This window comes from Typopeltis vanoorti, chromosome 16 (genome assembly GCF_054136105.1).
Source record: "Typopeltis vanoorti isolate ZY-2024b chromosome 16, IOZ_Tvanoo_1.0, whole genome shotgun sequence".
NCBI lineage: Eukaryota > Metazoa > Arthropoda > Arachnida > Uropygi > Thelyphonidae > Typopeltis > Typopeltis vanoorti.
In genome coordinates, this window is record NC_143564.1 from 108,869,901 (window position 1) to 108,883,185 (window position 13,285).

A 13,285-nucleotide genomic window follows, 5' to 3' on the forward strand; every position below is an offset into this window, starting at 1 on the left:
AACTTCAGATAAAAACAAAATGTTTCGTATTTTTTAATCGAATTAGAAATTATGCCAATTATTGTTTTCTATTGTTATTTACGACTATCGTTTTGTCATGCATAGTTTTTTTTATCTATTTTATGTTTATTGTATTTATTTAAAACAAGCCCCCTTCGACGTCTGTTTTGAAACGTTTCTCTTGCAGTTTGTTTTTCGTGTTTCGCTTTATTTTCAAATGAGATTGTCAACTACTTGTTTAGTGTTTAAATTCAATTGCTTAATACAAAAGAGTATTTAAATTACTCTCTAGTTTTATTCTTGTATTAATGAATTTAATTATTGAACATTAATGAAAACGGTTCATGGTTTTAAACCTTTTCTGCAGTTGTAAGCAATTGAAAAATAGATAAATTCGAATCTAAAAGCACTCTAGCGAGAAATATACAGTTTTAGATGCGGCTATACAAAAGCGAGTTGGTTTTCAAAACAAAAAAATTAATGGTATATTCAATGACAACTGAACTGCAATTGAGAATTTAGGATTTTATAGGAATCACTTTTCAACATCTATAAGGAGAAGGTGGTCAAATTTGTAATTGCTATTGACCAACAATAGTGAACTAAAGTGATGTCAAAAATTTAATTATTTCAAGTAACAATTATTTGAAACAATGTTAAAAACTATTTGTTTGTCATTAATACTAAAGTTATGTCGAATGATAAAGTGTTTCTAAAAGAATAACAAAAATCCTCTATTGGTTTGTCCCTGAAATCAGTAATGCCTTTATGATTCTACGACCCCTCACGAAGGAAAGATGAATGCTTTCTTGGTAGAATTTACAGCCAACTTTTGAAGTTTTTCTTCAACTGTGGCTGTAAATTCTTACAATGTTGATATTACAATTTTTTTAGATATAAAAGAGAATCGTTACTTAGATATATTACTACGTAATTAAGATAAGAAATATGATAAATTAAGTGATTAATAGATCTGTTTACGGAGAAGATTGGCGTGAATCAAATTTATTTACTTCCGTTTGTTTCATGTAGTTTTGGCTTTTCAGATTCACTTATTTGACTGATTTGGGTACCATGTCCACTCTGTCATGAGTTCCGATACCCAGTGACTCGATGAATTTTACCACCCGGTGTGAGACCACCACTCTGCTTATTACTCGAAAGCCAGAATAGCTTGAAAAAGTTCTGTTTCGTCTAGTGAAAGGTTTCCAGATAATCTGTGGGTTGGAAAGGTAATCTATCCAGATTACCCTTCCCACCCACAGTTCTAATGTACTTGTGTTCACGGATGGGATTGTCATTGTTTAGATATAATTAATTTTAATTGTTATTTCATATTTTGTCCATTGATGAAGGAAACAATATCTTCTTTTTTGTTAAAAATTTTAAAAGTGTTCAGTCATACCTTAGTTTGTATCCAATGATCAGAAAAGGCGCTGACGGACTTCTCATATTTCCGCTGGTAATCATCACCAAGCTTTTAAAGAAACATACTTCCTGTTATTCTCAAGAAAGGAGAATTCTGCCCACCTTTGGTAACAAAAATTTACTTATGAAAGTGCACTCAAATATTCTTTCAAACGCCCTTCTGTCTGAGAGAAAAATGGTTCTCCCCGAGCATTTTGTACGCGCCCTGCTCTGCTTAGCCTGAAATGCTAGCTTTACAACCATCTCGAGAAACTGTGTAATCTCCCTTTTCAAACATATTCTTGAATCCCCGCTATACCACTGATTATTCAGATTCATTCCTTGCGCATTTCTGTAGTAATTTCTATTGTCACATGCTGCAGAAAATTTCTTTTAGCACTTTTGAAATCTGTACAGAACTTGCTGAAATTACCTTGTTTTGTATCGAGTGCTTTTAATCGAGCCAGAAAAGAAATCTGACTTCACTTACGATTGGCAATTCGCTTTCGACAAGTGAAGTAGAATAACGAAATATGATATTTGGTCTCTGGGGTTATCGGATAACCTCATCCTTAACCTACACAACAGTATTAATATGCTATAGGCTTGAACTTTCGTGGACTTGATTTGAACAGGAGTATTTTAGAAACGGATTAAAGGTAATCCTAGCGTGCGTTTATATTCCACTTAATTTAAATATTATTTATCTGCTAGTTCATTTTATTAGAATTAACGGTAAGTTCAAATAACAGCATAAATTCACTCGAATATATAACAGCAAGCTATTATAATCGCATTTCAATCTATTTTTCGTGTATTATGTTTGACTCTATTGTGAATTACATAGTTTTATTAATCATATGAGAGAAATATTGCGCTTAAAGGGAAATAAGTGTGCACGAACCATTACTAAGATTTAGGTACTTGGGGGCGCGAAGCCATCTGGGATCTCTTTTAATAAATAATAAGAAAAGTATTCATCATAAAAATAAATATGTTTAGGAGTTTAAAATTAGAAACTCAGTAATCTAACATGACTCAATGAAGCAATAAACTTTATAGTTTACATCTGGTGTCGATTTAGTGTTGGTCGCAAGCGGAGAAAATGAGCTGCTTTCAATATTGAAAATACAGTATTTCACCCCCCCTCCAAAAAAAAAGGGGGAAAACCTCGCCATTTAAACACACACACCGTTTTCACACATGATATGAGTGGAAATATCTTCCACTCATAAATGTGTGATAATATGATGTGGGCCTATTCGGACTTGATGTTGTAGAGATGAAAAAGCCGCTCATTGCAAAGTATCCCAAGTTAAACATTTCTATGGAAGAAATGGATTAAATTGGTGGGTTAAGAGTTTAAGGCTGGTCTCTGATAACGAAGTAATTTAGTAACAAATGTAGTTTGTTTCTTGTCGCAGGCATTTCCTGTATCATATGGTTAACAATATCAAGAGAAATCCATGAACACGTCAAATGTAATAATGTACTCTAGTGTATAAAACATATTGCGAACATCTTCGTGTTGATTTAAACTTTTTCTAGAAGTATCCTGAAAAAATGTGTGAAAGAGAACGAAGAAACTGTAGAAAGAATGGAATGTAGAGAGAGTGAAAACGAACGAAACCGGAGGAGAAATTATTCTCTGTTTGCACCATTAAATAGTAAATGAGTTCCTGTTTACAAATACATCATTTGCCTGATTGCTAACTAGATGAAACTTAGTCTGCATATCAACTTTTATTTTGCACTACTAGAATAACGTTTACTTGGGAAACTCGCAACTGGAACAATAGCTTGAAAGTGAAATTCCTTTGTGGATTACCCTATTTGAGGCGAACACTGTATGCAGATCAGCAATCAGAAGAAATCTCTTTGTTACGGAACTTCGAGTTTCTCGATCACAGATAGTCAGCCATTAGGTCAGTCCAAGTACCCAACAGGGCATCTTTTCTTTTCTTTGTTTTGATATTGAATAGAATAAATCTTACTGCAATGGTTTTCTCTCTGGTTGGGATTTTACGAGACGTAATGTTCGAAGATAGCGATAAGAATTCTGTGAATCTCTCTTTGGATACCTGTGTGTGTGTGTGTGTGTGTGTGTGTGTGTGTGTGTGCGTGTGCGTGTGTGTGTGTGTGTGTGTGTGTGTGTGTGTGTGTGTGTGTGTGTGTGTGTGTGTGTGTGTGCATGCGCGCGCTCCATACCCCTCTGTAGTTGCAGGGATATAGAATGTCTGCAGTCGAAGAAGAGCTCATTTCTTCCTTTGAAGTGCCTTTTTATTGGCAAAGTTATGAGCAGGTAAAGCTATTGAAGCAGAGCAGGTCAGAGATTTAGCGAACCAGCATATTTGTAAAGAAAAGTATCAGAACTGTAAGATGGCTGCTGCATGCTACCTATATTGACTGTATCCATTTGCGATGTTTGCTACTCTCGGCGAAACTTTGACCTGTTTTTATACCCGAACGTTTGGCATACTTAAGAGATAAACATGTTTCTTACTATAATGATTTGGCATCTCGTGTGTCATGACCGCTGAAATTGTGACTGTGTTGTCATTCATATAATTTCCCATCTTGTTGTTTAAGGCACTTTGAACATTCCTGCTAGACCAGCATTGAAAGACATTACTTGAGGCGAAAGATTTAGTCGGCACCGATAACACAAGTTTCCTGTGAGTGCGGAAAGCTGATCGTAGAGATAGATGATAGATGATTTATCCACATCTCACTATATATTAAAACGTAAAACGGGAAGGAAATGTTTTCTCATTTCATCATTATGTACACGGATACAACTAAGGACGTAAAATAGTATACGTAGTGTTATTATAATGTTTCGGATGCAGCATACAGCGTACCAGAACTACAAAAGCAAATACAACTGAAAATTCTTGACTATTTAAAGTCAGACTTTTTTTTTGGTTCGATTGAGTTTTTGAACTGGTTATTTAAATAATTTATTCTATTCCAAAATATCACACCTGTGATATTTTGGAATAGAATAAATTATTTAAAGACTTATCGAAAAAAAGTTTTTATTAAAAAAGAGAAAAATCCTCTCTAGATTTGGTGTAAGAATTTTCAGGACCCAAGGTCTTAGGGAGCCCCTCGTGCGTTTGCTATAGTTTAAAAACGAGTTGTTTTTACACACATTGAGAATTCGTTGCAGAAGAATTACATGCGACACTGCGAAATAACGGTCCTTCAGATTATTCGATTCCTGCTTTTAGGTCAAATTAATAGCCCCTTTTCTGGGCTGCGTAATCATCATCATCATCATCATCATCATCTCTCTCTCTCTCTCTGAATGTAATCATTTGTATGTGATTTATCGATGATTTGTACTCTTAAACTGAAACAGTTTAAGATTGTTTAAACTGAAACAGAGCACACTAGTAGTTCTTGTATGTGGATTGTAGAATGATAAGATATTGTATATTGGTAAATGATATTATCCTTAATAGTATATTCATCTGTTTGAAACAGGATTGAAGAGAAGCGGTTAGAAGAGAATTGTTACACACACACAATTAACCGTACTTTCTGAATTATTTTTTTTTTTTAAGATTCGAAATCATAATTCAAACTTTCAACACTATAATAATATTGTTGTGATTAATAGATGCGATTTATTCAATGAGATTCGACTTTCTCACTGTATAAAGTCTTTCACTTTTTTTTTTTTTTTTAAGATTTACAGCATTTTGAAATGCCCTGTTTTGGCAGTTATATTATTAAATGAGATTATTGGCTTATCCTTAAATAGCGTCAATCGCTTGAAGGGGAAATGGCTTGAAAGACATACTGTAGCATGAGCAGGAAGAGAGGCGACCAGTGCATTATTTATTGACAGAATCCATTTTTTGACCATTGAAAAAAATAATGCGTAATAGGAACTTTTGCACTTAAAATGAATCCTTTCTTTGGTTTTGCATATTTAGACGAACCGATATTTTCATCTATGAAATTCTTGAAAAATGAGTAAATGAAACTAAGAAAAGAGAGAGAGAGAGAGAGAAATTTATTGACATTTAGACCACAGCTTATGACCGGCTATAGCAGACTATTCAGCCAACTTCGTGACAAACGAATATAAGCCGATAGCCTTATATTCGTTCGAATATAAGCTTTCCCGCTAAACATCATCATTATATCCCAGTTTTATTACGATAAAGGTACACCGTTCTGGCAGTTCGTATAGTAAAGATATGTAAGTTCGTTTCACTTAAACCTTGGTATTCCAGGTCTACCTACTCACTGATGAGACCTCAATAAAGGTCAAAACCGGTCTGGGTAGTGACCTCTCCTCGTAATGTAAAACAGTAATACATCTCCTAGGAGCTGCGTTTTACATTATGAGAAAATATTAAGGATAGTGAGGGATCTTGCTCCACCTTTGCTCCGAGTTGCTCTAGTGTTGTACTACCAGGTGTTGACTTACGCTTGGATTCGCCGATAGTTCTTCGGCATGAAACTCTTAGATTTCGATCTCCGAGTTTCGTATTCGGCTTTAAAATAATGAGGGATTTTTATCCCCTTAACTTAATCCCAGTTTTATAATCAATTAGAAATGGAAACCGAATGTAAAAAGCAATTATAAATTTACCTTACGCAAAATTGCGATGTTAGTAAATTTGAGTAAGTACTCTACGAAATGAAATCTAAACTATGTGAACATGGTTTAAATTGCTTTGAATAATTCTAAATAAATTATTAATTAGGATATTTTTTTAAAGAGGTTCAGGAGTTGTTAGGTAATAAACGTTTCCAGAATGCTAAATTCTGGATCCGAATTGAAGAGTCATCTGGAAAATGATATTTTTTAGGTGTATTTTAGGGTAAATTGAAGTCTTCCTTGGGACTTGGTTCCTAAAGACATACACATAGATTATTTAAATTGCAGTCAGTTCTAATACTCCTATTAGGAGTATTAGAGTAAAACTTGCCTTTTAGCTGCTGCAAAAGACCTCATGAAACAGTTTTCGAGTACGAGAGTTTTCAGTGAGAGATATTCATGATTGCAGCTGACTTCAAACCAAGTTGGTGTTGAATTATTCACACCATCGTACAACAGTATCACATCTCTATGCTTCTCTGCTCAACTCCATAGCGGCCTTGATTTAGCGCGGAGTTTGTAAGCAAGAAAACGTTTCTTGCTGACCCTAATTTCGTTTATCCGTTTTCGTTACTTAATTAGGTCCACATGGTGTCATTCAAAGAGAATAAAGAGGCCGCCATATGGTTCCTCACATGCAAGTTACATTTCGCGCTGCAGTATAACGATATACCGAGATTGACGCGAACTGCTATCCGCATGCTTCCGGTATTGTGGTGATTGGCGCGGCAAGTTTATCCCCAGAAAATCCTGCCTACAGTTTGGTGCCATTTTCTCTTCATTATTCTGCGCTTCCTATTCTTACTTTGCCTAGTGATGACCATGACTCTGCATATGCGCTACGATGAGTCAGAGAAGTGATAGTTTTAGGTTATGTCATGACTGTGCTTTTTTTATTCTTTGCGAACATTTTAATAATAATGTTACAAACATTCGTTTATAACATGCTTGTTATTGTGGGAAAAGGATTAAAATTATTTTGACCACTCATGACACATCTGGTGTAAGTCGAGAAAAACTCCCCGCCCTCTCCTCCTCCTTCGAGAGAGAGAGAGAGAGAGAATGAGAAATAGAGGAACAGAACCTTATCTGGGAGGAGAATAATAATGTTGTATAACAGAACCAACATCTGCCGAAATTTGCATTTTTGTTGAATTTTTTTTCCCAAATTATTTTTGCTGCTATACAAACAACAGAAAATAATAAAAATAAATAGAGAAAAGAATGAATGTATTTTTATTTACTTTTGTTCTCATATAATTATTTTAATAAGATGAATGACAATCTGCAGTGCGTAAATCAAAAATGGCTGCAGACTCAGTTTTAGTAACAACGAACTACGTTAATATTCAAGAATGATATTTGCAAAGCAAAAATGTTGTCTACGAAAGTGTTTTCGGGTTATTGCCAAAACTTTGTGTATTGTACGCTCAATACGTAAGGATCTGTTAGATTTATTTTGCACCTCTCCGTGCGTATATAAGAAGTCTGCTCTTGCTGAACGGATTTAAAGTAAATTTAGAACTTGAGATCGTAAATAAAATTTGTCGGATCAACAGTACATGCATAATAGTAGGATTTAAAAAAAAACCATCTATACTGGCAGAACGATTCAAAGAGATAAACAAGTATGTGTTTACGGATAGGAAATAAATAAACCTTCTGAAGTAAGTTTCGGCATTTTGCGTAATATTTACGTCAAAAGAAAATTTGGATGAATTATTAGTTGTTTCACAGCTGAAGTTAACGGCTTTGAATCATTATCAAGTGTTGCCTTTGTCCATTTTTGCACTATTTGTCTGAAAAAAAAAGTGATTCGCATTTTTTGTAGAACTTCATACAGCAATTGTTGGAGTTCTACAACTCCTTTATTACTCTGTATCGCTTCTACCTTTCATTTCATGACCTTTTTGGATATATTTTATCTTCTTACTGAAATAATTGCTTGAAAATGCTATAATGTATCTCCTTTTTGCTGTATGCTTCCCAGCCATGGAACACAGATATACGTTGGTGTGCATACGAAGTAACTGAGCCTATTAAGAGAATTTTATCACTAAAGGTGAATTTTCTTGATGATTTATTACAAATATTGCGCGGGATTCTATGTTATTTGGTTATCCGGTAGCAGTTATAGAATCTACTTATCCGAACATCTTCAGTTTAGTTCTGTATTTCAGGTGGTTAAACTGTCTATGGTGTAAATAATAGCCGCAATGTGATTAGGTTTAGATTATCTTTTGCGTGAGAAATGTATACAAGACTTAAGACAGGGAACCAATATATTACGAACCAATATATTATTGATGATGAATATAAAGGGTTGTCTGTCGCGATATGGAAAGAAGTAAAACTAATTATACCGTAATGGATGAGTTCCAAATTTGCTACTGGAATGGTTAAGAGTTTATGTTGTGATTCTCGGTATTTGTAATTGAACGGTCATAAATACAAAACTGTTAAAAGGATAAATTGCTCAGCAAATGGACTTTTACCGTAATTGTCAGACTAACACATACTTTCGAAAAATAAAGTTAGATCTAACTTTCGTTTCCTTACTTAGTCGAGTTTTATGTAGCACAAACACCAAAGAAACTATCCCATTGGCTTGATTACTTTATAGTTTACCACATTACCCAAATAACATTAATAATATTGACTCGCTTATGCAGAAATAGTACAATTAAAAAAGTGACACTGCTCGATTATGTAATTAATAAAGTAAAAAGCATTTTGTGAAATTTTTATATGCATTAAAGATCTTCGAAAGATTGAGCCCATAGTTAATTTTCATTATACGTTTAATTATTAACGGATTAACGGCGGTTAATCTTATTGAGGGGATGTTAAATGCATTTTCAATATAAAAAATAGAAAACAAGTTATGAATAAAGATATGATCTGTTCTTGTAAATACAATACACACACGTTTTTAATGCATTATAAGTCGATTCATTACCCCTGAATTTATTCTTATGTGACTGGATTTTAGAAAAATTGTTTCCAGATATATTTTCGAGTTTGTTTACATTTCTGGTAAAGAAATGTGGCTTCGTTTCAAGGGGGCTCAGAATCCCCCCCCCCCATCCCCAACACTTGTATCGGGTATTTCAAAGAACTATATGGTTGACATTTTGTCCAGCTTAAGAAATAGAAGATTCCGTATACTTTTTAAGAACTTGAATTTTCAAGTACTTTCCATACACTGCTTTTCAATTATGATTTAATTTGGGTTTAAATAGCTTATTGTTTGGAATAATTATCTGCTAAAATGGAGCTCATAAAAATACTTTGAATGCATGATAATGATTGAATGTTACTGGTAAGCTGAATGTTCGATCAAAGTGCTGAACATGCGAGCACGTTATGAGTGTAAGAAAGACTCCACCCCTGATCTGTCTATTTAATAATCCTACTTCATAAATAAGGCGAAAATGGGCAGTGTTTCCTCCCCCCCCCCTTCTTCTGTTTACTGACTCCAAATTAAAGGAGATAAAACCTGGATTTTCGGCAACTTAGTAATGGAGTCTAGATGAAGGTTCGTGGCAACTAAGCGTAAATGGTGAGATTAGTGGAGCATGTTCGATATTATACATATCTCCACTTCTCAGGCCGACATATTCCCCTCTGAGGGCACACCCTAAATTCACATTTTAAATGAAAAAAATGAAAAATGAATTCCACTCAAAACTAATTCTTGATTTAAAAGTGTTTTGTATATCTTTGCTGAAGGAAGAGATTCCAGTTGACCTGCCGATTTTGGTTAATTCCTTAATAATCTTTGGCCAACAAAACGATTTACGAAACTCTCCAAACAGATGTTTTCGGTTTATTAATTCCATGCGTGTTATTGTCAAGCTATTTGGACAGTAAATGTTAATTCGTGGGAACGAGTCTTTACCAAATTAAATAAAACAATAAACATAAGAAGAAGCAATAGATAGAAAGATAAATAAGAGCTCATGCACCTCAAATACAATTCCCCAAATTGTTAAAATGAGAAATATCAGTCCAACAAGAAAGGATTAGTTCTTAACCATTAATGATAATAACCATGACGTAAATGTTTAGCGCTCCAGCTCAATGATCATTAATAGACTGCTGTCCCAACATCTCGTATCGTATCGAGACACTGGTCGGCATAGCAAAGGTTTTAATAGCTTGATGGATAGGAAAAGCACTTGATAGGTTGACACAGCCAACGAAAATGGCCTGGAGAACAACTGTTGGAGTATTAATACCAGTAATGTGCAAACCTGGGTGTTGGCAACGTCCCAGGGCGAACAAATGCTGTTGATAGAAAGAATGGTGTAGGATTTTAAAACTGTTTTAAGTATAATTAGATTTAAATCTATACAATAAAATACTTCCATTTGTTTCTATGTCTACAACGAATGTGATGTTATGTTTGCACATGCCACGTAAGAAGCGGCAGTTATCCCCTTTCAAGAACAAAATCGAAGACCATCTGTACACTCCGGTGTAAGATGACTTCAAAACACTTTTGAAGTCTTAATGGAATAGTCACCAGTTTCAAGATCTTTTTTCTAGCATCTTATATTTTCTTTCATGACTTGAGCTTTCGGACATGTAAGGAGTTTTTTTTTTTTTTTTTTTTTTTTTTTTTTTCAACTCGCAAACTCGACCGTAGAACACACACGAGTTGACTCACGTAATTACTAGCTAGGATTAGGAAACATTGTTTCATTGGGGCAGTGCTGCCTACTCAGCTTTCGGGGATTTATTATAATAAATGAAAAGAAATAAACCTTAATGTAATAGTCTTATTCTTCTTCTGTTTATTAATATCTTTTGGGCAGAAGATAGCATATATTAACTCATTCGTGTTTTTAATATCATCACTATAAAAGGCTCCGGTCCGATAGTACATTATCGTGGATGGACGATTGGATAATCCGAAAATCCTGTTCTATGCACGTCTTAGTAGCGTTTGAACCAACAACTGCTCTAACATTGGATGTGCAGAAATGTTGTCCACTCAACCCAGACTGCATTGTCATTTATTAGTACTTAATGTCCGAGAATTTTTCAAAATCTTTTGATCGAGACTCTTCAGCAATAAAGTAACGTCCGAACTTCTAATACTTGTGGAGTATTAGAATATATTAAAAAGAAGATATTATCAAGATATTAACAATATCTTTATAACAAGATATTGTTATAAAGATGTGCTGTTTTTCAAAATCCGCACTTTAACGAATATACGCTGACACAAGAATGGATAGAACAGTTTAAAAAAACAAGCATTTTGGTCCGTTTCTTGTAATCTAGATTCGTTTTCTGGAGGAGTGAAAGGGGAAGTGCAAAAATATTTGGAAGAAATTCTGATTCTGAAAGTTTACGATTGATCAAACTGCATCCTCGCTGTTAATCTGACTTCACTGATTAACCACTTCTTATCCTTATTTTAGAAGGGATGTATGCAACCTTTCTTTGCACACTGTCTTCGTCGCACTAACTATAACGTTCTTTTGATTACATTCTCACAAACAAGAGTAATCCACTCATTTCGTGGTCCGATGCACTTTAGATAAAAAGGCCGTCTGGTTATCACTAGGATGCCGCGTGTTATGAACAGCAGTTCCCGTACTACTAAAATTGTGAAATCAAAATATAGGAGGGGAGGAGATTGCCAACTCAGTACGATACATATTGTCTTCGTAGAAAGGTCTTAGAAGGATAATTTCTACTAAAAGAAAATCGAGGGAAGGGACTTAAATTCAAAGTTTCGAATGATTTAACTCTACTTCTGCCAGTTCTTCGGCTGTAGAACATTTCTTATGTTTGCATCTTTGTTTTTACACATTACTCAAAGTTCTGAGGCGTCAACTTGGTATCGAAAATTATTAAAAGGAAGAATAATAAATAGCTATCGATGAAACCATTAATTAAACGGACCAACATAAAATTCATCATACTGACTCACATACAGAGTTCGTGTCTTTTTAATAGTGCAACACCAAGGCTACTCATTTTGAAGGTTTGTAAGGATTGTATTTTCGTAAGTACTGTGCCAAAGACAAACTTTATTATTATTATTTTTTTTTTTTTTTTTTTGTCTACTTGACTCGGTGCCAATATAAATAATTTAAAGGTTATTCTCTAATAATATGTAACTTTTAGAAATGTTTTAACGAGATCTAATCGCTGTCATTGTTTTCTATAAAAAGTAACGTAGTTTTTCCGAGGTTTTTGCAAGAAGGCAAGAGGAGAAATTCCCTGCTGTTTACAATCAGTTTCCTGTGGGGGTGTCTTTCTTTGATCTTTCTTAACACCGATGTTTGCCATCCGGGGGTGGTAGCGTAATTAACATTACACATCAGACCGCGTCGTCAATGTCCAGCTGGTTGACCTCTTTAGTAAACACGCGTGTCCGTTGAACTACATAGCCAACAGTGACCCCACCCCTCCGCCTTTCAGGAAGGAAAATGGGAGGCGAAAAGGAAGGAAAGAAGGGAAGAATTGTATGGCGATCATGACATCTTGAGAAGAACGTTTGCATCAAATAATTGACTGAAAAGTGACGTCAGTCCGGAGCGTTCCAAGGGCGTGTCCGCTGCACGAGACAAACGATTCCCTCGATACCTATTTCCGATGTTGAGTTTAAAATCGTTTTCTTTATTCATAAGGTAATGCTATTAACTTTATCTCAAGAAAAATCGCTTGTTTAAGAGAACACCTACGGGCATATAGCTGGTAATACTTCATGTGTACTAGGATTGTAAATAGCGGATGTTACGTGCAAGCCTGCCTTGAGACAATGAGTACTTTTCAGTCATGGGTGACACTGTTACGCGCCTATTAAATCTGCTTCGAGTTTGTAGCGTTAAAGTTTGAAAATAGTGTCATAATATGATATTCCGCTTTACTTCCACACATGCGGTAGATCCTGAAACTGCGAAAAGTCGTTTCGCGAGTTGGATGATAACCCAGCATTAATCTTCGAGTCGTATTTATTCCGCAGACTATCCGGCTAATCTGAAATGCATTTTTAGTGCCGTTTATGAATTCTTCTTTCTTGGGAAGAATAATTTGTCTTCTTCTAGTGGTGCGGAAGTAGCAGTTGAAGAATAAAGTTTAGGAAATAGAAGAATTGGTTACATACATTTCAGAAGAAAAAAAAAAGTAATAATATACAAGACTTCCCATGTTTTTTTTTTGTTTTTTTTTTAAGAACGAGAACGCTTGTCGCAACATTTCTTTTCCCAAAGTGCATAGTCAAGTTTTATTTCAGCACGT

The 13,285-nt window shown here is 34.7% G+C and overlaps 1 protein-coding gene across 1 annotated transcript in view; it reads left to right on the forward strand.

Moving 5' to 3' along the window:
- The window catches only part of LOC150098257 (homeobox protein orthopedia-like), a 94,446-nt gene that overhangs the window by 19,193 nt on the left and 61,968 nt on the right, over nucleotides 1-13,285 (forward strand). The window lies entirely within an intron of this gene.